This window comes from Plectrocnemia conspersa, unplaced genomic scaffold (genome assembly GCF_051122295.1).
Source record: "Plectrocnemia conspersa isolate PC_06_02 unplaced genomic scaffold, ASM5112229v1 ptg000006l, whole genome shotgun sequence".
NCBI lineage: Eukaryota > Metazoa > Arthropoda > Insecta > Trichoptera > Polycentropodidae > Plectrocnemia > Plectrocnemia conspersa.
In genome coordinates, this window is record NW_028277170.1 from 8,982,081 (window position 1) to 8,995,203 (window position 13,123).

The following is a 13,123-nucleotide window of genomic DNA, read 5'->3' on the forward strand; positions in this document are numbered from 1 at the left end:
GCGTGCGATAAGGAAGAATTGCCATAATGCTTATAGTATAGCGATAATATAATTGCATTTCAATACAACTTATTTGTACGCCTTTCTAATAAACTAAAATTATTGTTTAATACAATAGCATAAAATCCCTAATTTAATTTACAATATAATATCGCGCGATAACAACACAACTCAAAACGTGTATATTTTTTATGGTAGCTCCAGAGCAGCAGTCGTCAATCAGTGTTTCGCGGAACACTTGTGGTGTGCGAGTAAAATTTGGTGGTTCACGAAACAATTTAAAATTATTTTTTTAATGTTTCAATATACTAGTATACATCAATGAAAAAAATAAAAATTTATATTATGCTACAATTTATTCGAAGCCATGAAGTGAATTCGTATTACCGCGATGGGAAAAAATATCTCTGCGCTTTGCTGCGTGTATCTATATAAAATAGTTTGTCGAGCCCCTGAAGCTTAAATAAGAGAGAATTAAAGATAAAATTCCACATCGATCATTTTCTAGACAATTAATCACAATTTATTCTTTAGACAAAACACATTTAAGCGGATGACTAAGGAACAAGAAGATGCTACAAAAGCGAGTTCTGCAATTGACCATAATCAAAGAAGAATAAATCATTTTTCAATGGTGACTTCATTAAGGAAATACATGTTTGCTGCTGCTGATATTGTATTTCTGAATTACAAAATGTTTATCGAATTGTACGTTTTAATAATAGGATTAATATGCTGTGGGGGCCTATTTATATATTAATTTATTTATTTATTACAGCCAAAACTTGATGGCACTCTAGTAACACTGACGTGACGTCGGTGGATAGCCGTGACCGGTGGTGCGTCGCCCACCGTTCATTAGCATATATTTAAAAAACATACATGTAAGCTAAATTATAAACATTTAATAGTCATACTACGGCTCGATCTGTGTGTATATGTCACCCGTCCTACTTGTCCGCCAAAATGTATTTTGTTGTTTTATGATGTATGAAAATTAAACACTTAGATAAATATATGTTATTAATATTTTTAAAATCTTTCCTATTCTTTTTGCATAATAAATACACGTTTTGGTTTTAAATTAAATAAATTAACCCTTCTAACGTGTGAAACATAAAAAAAAATAAGCATTTTTTTATTGTGGCCCGCGGCCAAATGTTCATCCCCAATTTGGCTCGACAGCCAAAAGATTTGCGTACTGCTCTAGTTCAATGACGTCACGTCACTGAATTAATATCGCTAGGATATTTGAAGGCAACATCATTAACTGCTTTACATATATTTTCTTCATTCATAAACATCAATATTTCTGCCTATAAGCCTAACAAAATTTTTAACTCGCTTACAAAAAACTTTGATAGAATTTCTTGTAAGTTTTGTTGGGAAAATAAAATTGCTTAATTTATACCTTTCAATCAATTTTTATAATTTTGAAATTTTTCAATTCACTGACTACCAATTTGGCTCTCATTTAATCGCTTATCTTACTACATAGATTATATTTATTTATTTATTAATTTATTTAGCTTATTAGCTAATCTATACATCAAATAAATTTAGGTATATAAACATATATAAAACATATATATAAAAATATACACTAATAAGACTTAATATTATAATTTATTTCTATATGTACGAAAGTGTTTTTTAATTCCATTTAGGAAACCCGTTATATTTTTGCTTTTTCGGATTATTCTTGGAACACTTTTATACAAATCAAATCCTCCGTACATAACTCCCCTAGCCGTACTCGTTTTCTTATACTTATCTATCTTTAAATTTTCTCTATTTCTAGTATTATATTTATGTACATCTTTATTTATTATTAAATACTTATTAAAATATTCTGGTAACATATTATTTTCTAACTTATATATAAATACTAAAACATTCATCCTCAATATTTCTTGAACATTCAACCATTCTAATCTATCAATCATACTTTTACAATTAGTTAACCTATTTTTATTTAAGATTACTCTCATTGCCCTATTTTGTAATTTTTGCAACATTTGTTTATCTAATTTATTTAACATATTTAACAGTGTTGCACAATAATTAAAATGGGGCAATATTATACTATTGTAATTTTTTTTTTGTATTTATACTTAATATATTTCTTAATCTAGATAATAAACCTATTTTTTTACTATTTTTTTTTAATATGTAATTACAATGTTCTTTAAAATTTAATTTTGTATCAACAATTACTCCTCAATATTTTATATTATCCACTATTTCTACACTAGAGTTATTTATTACTATTTTGATATTATCATCTAACACATTTTTATAATTAATAAACATACATTTAGTTTTATTCTCATTTAATTTAAGTACATTATTTATTAATGATATTTCTAATACACTTAATTCATTATTTAAATTATTTACAACTTCTTTAATGTTATCACTTATGCAATACATTAATGTGTCATCCGCAAATAGATGAATTTTACATTTTTTTATATCAATAATATACAAAACAAATAACAATGGTCCCAATTTAGACCATTGTGGTACTCCATAAGACACTAATTTCTCTTCAGAATATGCATAATTTATCTTAACTTTTTGTTTTCTTTCATGTAAGTAATTATTAAACCATCTTAAAACTATATCACTTATACCTATATTTTACAATTTCTTTAACATTATTTTTCTGTCTATTGTTTCGAAGGCTCTCTTGAAATTCAAGAAAACTGCTCTAGTGATTTTGTTTGTATCCTTAGCCAACAACCAATCATTTATCACTACTTGTAATGCAGTTTCAGTGGAATGTTTTTCTCTGAATCCCGATTGTTGTTCACATATGTTTTGAGAAGTAATAAATTCCTTTAATTGTTTGATTACTACTTCTTCTATTATTTTTTCTATACACGGTAACATGTTGATTGGTCTCATTTCTTCAACTTTTTTACTATTTTTTATTTTAGGTATAGGTACAATAGTATATAATAGGTACAATAATTGGTAAAATGGTAACATATAGTAATAGTAGATAATACAACAAAAGCATATTATTACGTGAGTTAGCGTATTGCAATTAAAGGTAAAGTTCATACAAATGGGGAGATTCTTATTAGACCATATGTGAAAAACAGATTGTCAAAAAATAGATTTACTTATGTTTTCATTACTACATGAAAAAACCATAGGAGGAGACATAATAAACTGTATACATTACTAAACGTTAGATAGCTAGGTAGAAGTATATTTATATTTGTACAGATGGTGCTCAAGCAAAGGTAGGAAAGATGCAGCAAGTAAGTCTTCCGCTAATAAAGAAATACAGTTTATACGTCCAGATAATTTTTTTACGATATTTGAAATCAATTTCGTGTTTTGCACTATTTTATATTTAGTTGTGGTACTGCCTATATATATTGCAAAATAGCTGCCTACATATAATATAAATGATATAATAACATAAACGTTAAAATTAATTAACTGAGATTCTATTATATTTTACTTAAAGCAATTATTTTATCAAATCAATAATTTTCTAAATAGAAATATAAAATAAACGGTACATTATATTATGGTTTCAATTGTCGTTGAACCAAATGTTTTTTCTTATGCAATAAACATATGTAACGTTAATTAAACGTCGTGATTTACAAAATGTATTATATGCTAACCACTCAATCTACCTAGTCCAATAACCGGAGACCGAAATACTATCGACGGCACAACTCCAATTTGGAGTCGTACCTATATATAACTTCAAACCCTTTGATCAGCTACATTGGTTCTATTTATGGAGTAGAAGTGTAGATTGGCGTCCGAAAGCACGGTCGATCGAATCTCCGGTTAGAAAGAGAAAAAGAGTGATTAAAGCTTTGCAGATAATTAAATACAATTTGCACATATAATAACACCTAGAAAAAGCACAGAATTTAGAAAGTAATGATACATTTTAATTTTAAATTAACTTTATGCTTTGCTTCGTATTTTCAATAAACAATAACTTATTTTATTAATTATTTTTTATAATACATTATATAATATTTCCATCATTAAGTTTTAATTTATATTGTAGACATACAAATATTTTGATTAACTCTGCAATGAATAATACACAATCTTTAGCCCTTGTAATTATAAAATAATAAGTCTGAAAAGGCTATTTCAGCTTTCTATACAATTAGTCAAGGAAAACAAATTTCGTAATACAATATTTTTTCATTTCGTAATAATATTGTTTTTCGTTGCTCCTTTGTAGTGATTTGAACAAAGAATCAAACGCTTATTTACGTTATCGAAAACGTGATACAAAAATAATTTTTATTTTATAATGGGTGTTAACATAATTGCCCGTTTTTTTCAATCAAATATGACAAAAGGACACAACAACAACAAAAATTACAACAAATTATACCCTATTTATATTAACACACTTAGTTCGAGAGCTTTTCATTTTATTATTATTCATAATTGAGAAACATAAACGGTAAGTTTGGGTTTAAATTATTATATTAAATTATTGTATTACTATTAGCTCTTAAACACACGATACGGATATTCGTTCGATATATTTATCATTTTTAAATTTGAAAAAACAGACACAACTTATGTTAGGACATAGTTAATATTTTTAATTCTTTAATAGTTAAACGATGTCGTAATAATATATTTTACAACCAGCTCTAAATAAAAAATCATTTTATTACATTCGTAATAATTCTTATATAACTGTTAACCTTTAAAATTGTATTGTGTGCGATAATTTTTAACTCTATGAAAAGCACGTAAAGTCGATTATTCGCTGTAATGCACGTTTTAATTTAATAACTTAAAAAATGATGAATAACTCACCCACGAAGAGAACTTCAGCTAATATTTTGCTATAGCGTATGTCCGTAGTTCAAGGGCAATGCTTTTCTGGGAAATCTCTGACGATCAAAAGTGAAGCAATTGCTTTTATTTATCGTCAATGTTAATTGAGTGTAAGATCCGGTGGACTCGAGTAAAAAACGGAATTAATTTTAAACCAAAATAATGTTATTTTTTATTATTTTACATTTTACATTTTCGCTACTTCCCCCTCTAGTACATTTTCCGTCTCTAACAAAGATAGTGATGCCGGGAGATCATCAATACTAAGCATGACCGGGAACCCAACTAATAACAAACGAAAAATATATGACCACATACCTACATTATTTACTTATATATACAATTACTTATATTAAGATTTTTCATAACAAAATTAAAAAAAATATTGGCATTGACAATAATACATGAAAACCACATTAAAATGTAATACGCAATAGATAAAACTGTCCCAGCTACGTCCCTGGACATTCACAAAGTATCTTTGGCTCGCTTCCACTAACCTTTTCTTTCCGGTTATAATATCGTTCGTTCCACCGCACATCACATATCACACATGTTCGCATGATTATAAATCGTCCGCGCTAACAATAGCACATAACAATACCAATCAATATATACTTTGAACATTTAGATATTATCCACTTTTCTATTCGAATACCATTAGGGCTGGCTGATGACTTTACATGAGTGCAAACGCTCACATTCAATATAGTATATAATATGAGTGAACGTATTATTGCTCACATGACAACTGGTCACAGAAAGATTCCTCACTTGCTCACACGAAAATTTCTCTCATTTAAATTGTTTACAAATCGATCGCTCACAAGGCAATTGCTCATACGAATATAGCTCACACGGAACATCACTCAAACAGTTTATAGAAAGATAAGTGTTTTAAGGTATGTTATTTAATTTCAATACAATATTGAGACATTTATGAAGCAAATTTTATATTTATAAAAAAGCTACAAAAATTATAAAGCAATTTAGAATTTTTTAACGTCTGACTCATATCCAGCGACTTGAACACGTACGGACAAGTATTATCAGATTATAGTTATATTTGATATTTCTTACTTTAAGTTATGTTAATTTAAAAATTAAATTACTTGGAAAACAATATTTTTCACTACAATAACAAGCTAGTTAATATTGAATATTTTCTTAAATCTCAATATATAGGATGAAATTAATTGAAATTAACATCTAAATCTGAATTTATGAGTTACAAAGAAAAATACGTGGCAGCAATGTGACATCATGATAATATGTCAAATTTATAGAACCATGGCGAGCATCTAAAACATAATTTATGGGTTACAAAACAAATACAACTGCGACGATGTGACACCATGATATGACATCAAAATTATCGGGAGCGTGTTTGAGCCTGACAACACTATAAAATTAACAACGTTACCTGACGGATTTCTTTTAAACAATTTTGGCACTAATAAGAACAAACTGTGTAATTTTCAGTGAAATCGGTCTAGTAGTTTTTGAGTCTATAGAGCTTACACATACGAACATTGCCTTTTATTTATATAGATATATACATATTCAGCAACTAATTTCAGAAAGTGAATTTGCCATATAATTATATTTTCACCATTCTTGGAAAATGTATCATTTTTTAACAAATATTTTTTAATAAGAGCCCGGGAACAAATTCCAACACACGCACTTATGCGTCTGGATGAGCACTGGTTTTCCAATACCAGCCCAAGCACAGTGTGAGTGCTAACTCAGGCTCAAAAACTTCTACCAGCCTATTAGTATTGGACTCCTATGAGTACATCCTTATCGAGTGGGGTGTTTTTACATCCAGAGAGCGATACATAGCCCTCGTAATATTATTTACTTTTACTAATTTTTAATTTGTAATTTTTAATCTTACTATGTATTATTTTTTTATCTTACTTATATTATATTTTTTATGTCTTGTCTTAGATCGTCGTGACGCATTGGGGTAACTTGTTAGGTCAACATTCTTTTAATTTAATTTAAATAAATTAATTTATTTATTATGCAATTCTGAATTTTTTCGACACAAAACTCATAAGCTAACTACTTCCCACCTACATTTTTTAAATACATACAAGATAATTTCTATAAACTGAAGTAACATATTATTGGAAAAAAATTATATCTAATATGTACGACCTTGCTCAATTTTAATTAATCATCACGATATTCCTTTGTGAGATTAGAAAAATCTAGATAAAACTAAAATCTGTTATAATCGATCGGAATTATAATTATATAAAATCACAAAATCCGATCTCACAGACAGAATAGAAATTAAAAAAAAAATACGTTCTTCATAGGATTCGAGCCCATGTCGCTTAGGTCAATAGTCAGCGACTTAAGCCATTCGTTTTGATGACCGTTGGGTCTAGGACGTCCGCTTTTTAATACGCTGGCATTACACATTGATATGTTCAATGTCAGCTACGAGGAGCTGGTCTGGTTTGATTTCTATGTATTACTTTAATTATATATTTGTTATGTATTTAAATAATACGATGTATTGTTTTCGACCTCCGTGACGCTGTGGGGTAACCTGTTAAGCAACATTGCTCTTAATTTTATATAAATAAATAAATTAAAGTAAATGATCTGAAGATTATTTGTGGTTTCGATTGTTACTCGCGACAACTCATGTAAGATATTGGGTCTAAAAATTTTCTGCGCTGAAACTCTGGCAGGAAGTTTATTTTGATTAAATATGTTAATATTCTACTTGCGACGGTCAGTAAACTTGTATGCTCATAATTAGAGGGTAGTGTTATGTCCGTTCTCAGTTTACGTAAAACTATTATATCGACATTCTTTCACACGTATGAAAATTAGATAAGCCAAAAACGAGTCAATGATGTTTAAGAAAAATATGTTTACTTTTAATTGATTTTAGATTATGTTGCAATCGATTAATATTAACAAAGTCAATAATTTTTTTTTAAATTAGCATTTTTTTATTTGTATATTTTTTTTTAAGACACTCTTTGAAATATACTAATAATAAACATGTTAATAAAGAGTTATTATATATTGTAGTTAGCAAGTGATTTTAAATTTTAAATTTATTCCGAAAAATAAATAGACAATTTGGGTTAGTGCGTTACTAAGCAACAGGTATTTAAACGGGCCCATTAGAAGCATGTTTGTAAATAAATAAAATGGCTTAACAAATTTTAATAATTGAAATTAAGAATAATATTATTAATTAATAAAAACAATCACTGTTTTCCTTGCGTTAAGATTTTTTTAAATGTATGAATGGCTTCCTTGCCTTTTGCTTTCGAATCCATTATTTTCGGCCACGCCGCTGGCAAAAAGACAATACATATTTCCTTTTTTATGAATGGCTTTCATGTAATCATTGAAATGTTATTAAAGAAGTAAATGGGGTGAGGGGGTACTCACTGAATCACGTTTATTGAAAACAAATGCAACATTTTGCCATGTAATATTAGCGTTAATTAAATTTCACGTAACAGTCGACTTTGGTTAGGAGAAATTTTTCCTGGATAATGGTTTGGACCCCTTTTATTGTACCAATATTGAATCGTTTTGAATCACGTTGACGGCTTTTGTTTGTTGTAAACCTTAATTTTTGTATTGAAAACTTTAAAAAATAATAAAGGCGTTTTATTTACGTATATTTTTGTGCGTCACCTCGTATATAAATGGGGGAACGAGAAGAATACCATGTTTTTTGGGATCAGTTTACCATAGTACACGGTGAAGTAAGGTTCTATGTAAGTATTTTAATTATAAATTACTATTAATTAGCGTTATAATTTACACATTAAATGCCCACATGGATAAGTTTTAACCCTTTACACACGTATTTCTTTTTAGATTGGGGTAGATTTCCAACTCGTGTTTAATGTAAGGATTTTTTAAGTCTAATTTTTGAAACTAAAAATTAAATAAAACGTATTTTTAATAATATTTTTACAAAATAAAATTATTACAGCTTAAATATGATAGTTTTTTTTTAAATAATAATTGATTAAATATCAAAAAATATTATAATTTAAAAATAACTTTTTATTTGAACTTTTTTGGATAATTTGTAAAACGTTAACCATTAAACATAGATAAGAGTTATTTATTGAAATGTGCTTAGGAATAAAATTATTTACTATTTGCAGAAAATAAACGACATAGTATTAAGTATACATAGTATAGGAAGGTAAATATAATGACGTTATTAGATCATTTTTTGTCCATCGCCATCAAATGCGCGGTAAAACAAATAAATTGCGCATCCGCGCGATGTAGTGGCCAGGGGTTTATAATCATATGCAATTCATAAATAGCTAGATGTCAAGCGAATTGTAAATAAATAGAATACTGCCCTGCTGATATTTTTGTTGCACTTCTCGCTTATTATCTTGCGCTTCATGCTCGTTTTATAGCGTTTTGCGCTCATAACATCGCAATTTGCGTTCATACGAGAAAAATAAAATAATGATTACTATATAATTTAATCAAATTTTAAGACACAAAGAGCACATACATATTTTTAATTTGCTTTTATTTTAGTGTAACCATTATTTTGTTATTTTAATTTATCGTCTTTTTGTTAATGTACTTATTTAACTACCATATATTATTTATATTTATTCCAATTATAAATCTTTTGACTTTTTAAGAAATCGGATAACAATTAACCTATTAAAAGATAAATAATAATATTGTTAGAATAATTAAAACATTTAATAATCATAAAAATCTGTGGAATATATAATAGTTGCTATTAGAAGTATGCGCTACATGGGGTTTTAACATTTGTCTTACATTTTTTAATAAATAAATACATACAAAAAATATGCACATTAGCATATATGTCTTCAGCTAAGAGATACATTTCGATGAAAATATGATTACTTTGAAAGATTATCATAAAACTCGTATTAGTTTAAACTGACGTTGATTGTGCGTTCAGCTCAATAAATCACATTAAATACACAAAATGTACTTAATGCCTTTGCTGCACTATCAATCGATAAAGGACTTAAAATAAATCAAATTAAAAATGAAAATAATATTGAAAAAATCATAGGTTTTAAAATTTTAAAAGAGAGAATATTTATACAAATAAAATTGTTTTAGAAACAATATTAGTATAAGCTTATAAATAATAATAATAAACTAGTATTCAAATATACATCCTCACTTCTTTTAACATATATTATTACGAGTAAATCGGCATTCGTAATTATATGGATAATTTCAAAAGTAAATCAATATATTTAAATGTAATTAAAACACAGATTACCAATTCCGTTCTATATAATTTAGTAATTTATTTGCTCAAAAAAACATTAAATGTGTAGATTTATTTTAATATTTGAGTTACCCCTGAAAATTTCGATACCCAGGTCGATAGTAGTCAATCGCTTACTTTAATAGTGCGAGCGAAATAGTGAGTTCCGCTTGCATATCAGCATCTCTCTTTTATCCGTCTTATTTAATTTTTTAATCTTTTTATTTCGTAACAGACACACAATATAAAGTAATAATTATGTATAATTAGAGCATATGATTCAGTTCCACCCAATACCGTGAAAATATAGTTACCATTCGAAGGAAAAAATCAGTTTAAGAGCAATAATTTGTAAGTAAATGTAAAACTGGCAAGTATTGCGCCATGCAGCTCTAACATTAAACGATACTTTCATGTCCCGATGAAAAAAATTTGCAATAAATTTACACTCGTCAATTTAACCCTTTGAACGCGTTAATCAAAAATAATATTTTATTGTTGTTTTTTTTTTTTTTTGAAAACTGCAAATTTTACCTTGAAACTGTGTTTAAATGTTCTGACTTTTTTAATTTTTATTTATTTAAAATGATATTTTATGTTTATTTACAAAAAAAAGTTTTTTCTTGAAAACCATTTTTTTTACTGAATTTTGCGTAAAGAGATAAAAAAATCAATTGGGCTACTTTAGTCGCTTTCCGCGTTCAAATGGTTAAGATTATTGCGTTATTTGCAAAAGTTAAAAATTTAATATTTCTGAAATGTGTTCGGTAGTAGTAAATTTCCTATTAATAAATTAAAATTGACAAAATTTAAATGAATACAAAGCCAATAAATGCATTCAAAATTTTGGTGCCGTATTTTCGACGTTTGTTGTTTGTTGTTTGAGTACAAAGCTTGGAATACAATGTCGACACAATGTCGACGAGCACAAAGGGTTAAATTCGAAATTCTAATATTTTTTAAAAATTGTACAGCGATGAATATTGAAACTAGTACAAACAAAGCGAATCTTATTTTACTTATTTTACTATCCATAAGATAAAATAATACCAAAATTTTAAATCAGCTTGTATGCCGGTATTTGTAACGTAAAAAATTATAAGCACACGTAAAAATTTCAGCATACATTAAAAGTATGAGAGTTCTATATTTTAATTTATATTTAGCATATAGCTATTTTGAGTAAGTTATATGTTATTGAACTTTTTAAATAATAGGTCATATAAGCATTAAACCATATACATATATATATTTTTACCAATACCAATGTTTACAAAATACTGCATAAAATATTTATTCATACATGCATGTATAAAATTAGTAATTCGTATGAGGCTATGCTGTTTTTGTTGAATTTTATCGTGACTAAGCAGAACATTTTTTTTTATCATGTATACATTTTTCATCTCTAGCTAGTTTAATTTTTGGCTCCGTCGATATATTTTTCTAATATTTGTTTCAGAATTAAATTACTTTTATAAGAAATGATATATTTACTTATTATTCTTTAAATTTTGCAATTTTCAATATTGGGAACAGGGGCGTATATTCAGGGTGTGCTAGGTGTGCGGCGCACACCCGCAAAACCATCTAAAATATAAATTTAGAAATTTAGAAAATTTAGGGCGTAAAGCGACATCATTTTGCATACAGTAGTATGCAAAATTATAAAATTTTAATATGCAGTGTATAGTATGCATTGGTATTTGTCATTCGCTCTGAACGTTTTCGCGCGAGCGATTGTTTTGGAACAACACATATAACGCGCTGACCTTGCGCGCGGCCGCCGACTAAAGTAAATTGTTCCGAGATTTAACGGCTGAAGTCGATCTGTCGGCTGGCAGCGCTCAGTAGTAAAATTGGTCTCGAATTTGGTGCGCGTACTTCAAAAACTCTTGCGTCCGTCGCTGCTTTTTTATTACATTATATCACAATAACAGGTCACTCATTTTTTATATTTTGGCGTAAAATAGTTTATTATCTTATTTACATATGATCAATATTTAAGTTTCTATTCTAGATTATATTTTTTTATTTACCCCAATAATGATGAAGAATACTGTTGAAGATATTCTAAATAATCTATTTTCAAAAAGAAGTTATGAAATTAAATTGAAGATAATCAAAATTGCCAAACCACGTCCACCACTTCCCAATTTATTTATGAAGCATAAAGACAATAAATGTGAATATACAAGACATTTTTCATTTTCATCATATGAACGAACTGAGTGGTTAACAGGCTGCGAACTTCGATCTAGATTGTTCTGTTGGCCATGTATATTGTTTTCCAAAGAAAGAAGCGAAGTGGATTTGCTGACCTTAGTCATCTGATAACGGCACTGAAAAAACACAAAAGAGCGCAGTCACACGTTCAATCATTTTTTTCTCTCAAAATGTTTGGAAAACAACGAATTGAAGTCATGATTGACTTCAATTCGAAAGCTAATATAAGTCAACATAATGAACAAGTTCATAAAAATAGAGAAATATTAAAAGGAATGATTGACGCAGTAGTATATCTAGGAAAACAAGAACAACCTTTTCGAGGCCACGATGAATCCTGTAATTCACTAAACAAAGGAAATTACCTTGAATTTTTAAATGCACTTCGAGAATACGATTCTGTTTTGGATACTCATTTAAATACTGCAACGGTGTTTCGTGGTACTTCCCCATCCATACAGAATGACATAATGGAAGCGATTGGTGATGTTATTAAAGATCATATTAAGGAAGAAGTAAATTCAGCAAATTTTGTCTCATATGTTGAATTTAACATTACAACAAGGTCTTTCCAATATAAAAGTGTGCAAATCATTCTTTCAAACTTTAAATGGATTGTCTGCATTCTTTTCGAAATCTTCCAAACGAATAAATGCTTTACAAGAGTTTGTAGGTAGAAGACTTCCTTCTGTTACACCTACAAGATGGAATTATACATCACGGTTAAGTATCACAGTGTAAAAATACAGAAATGAATTTACGGACTTTTTT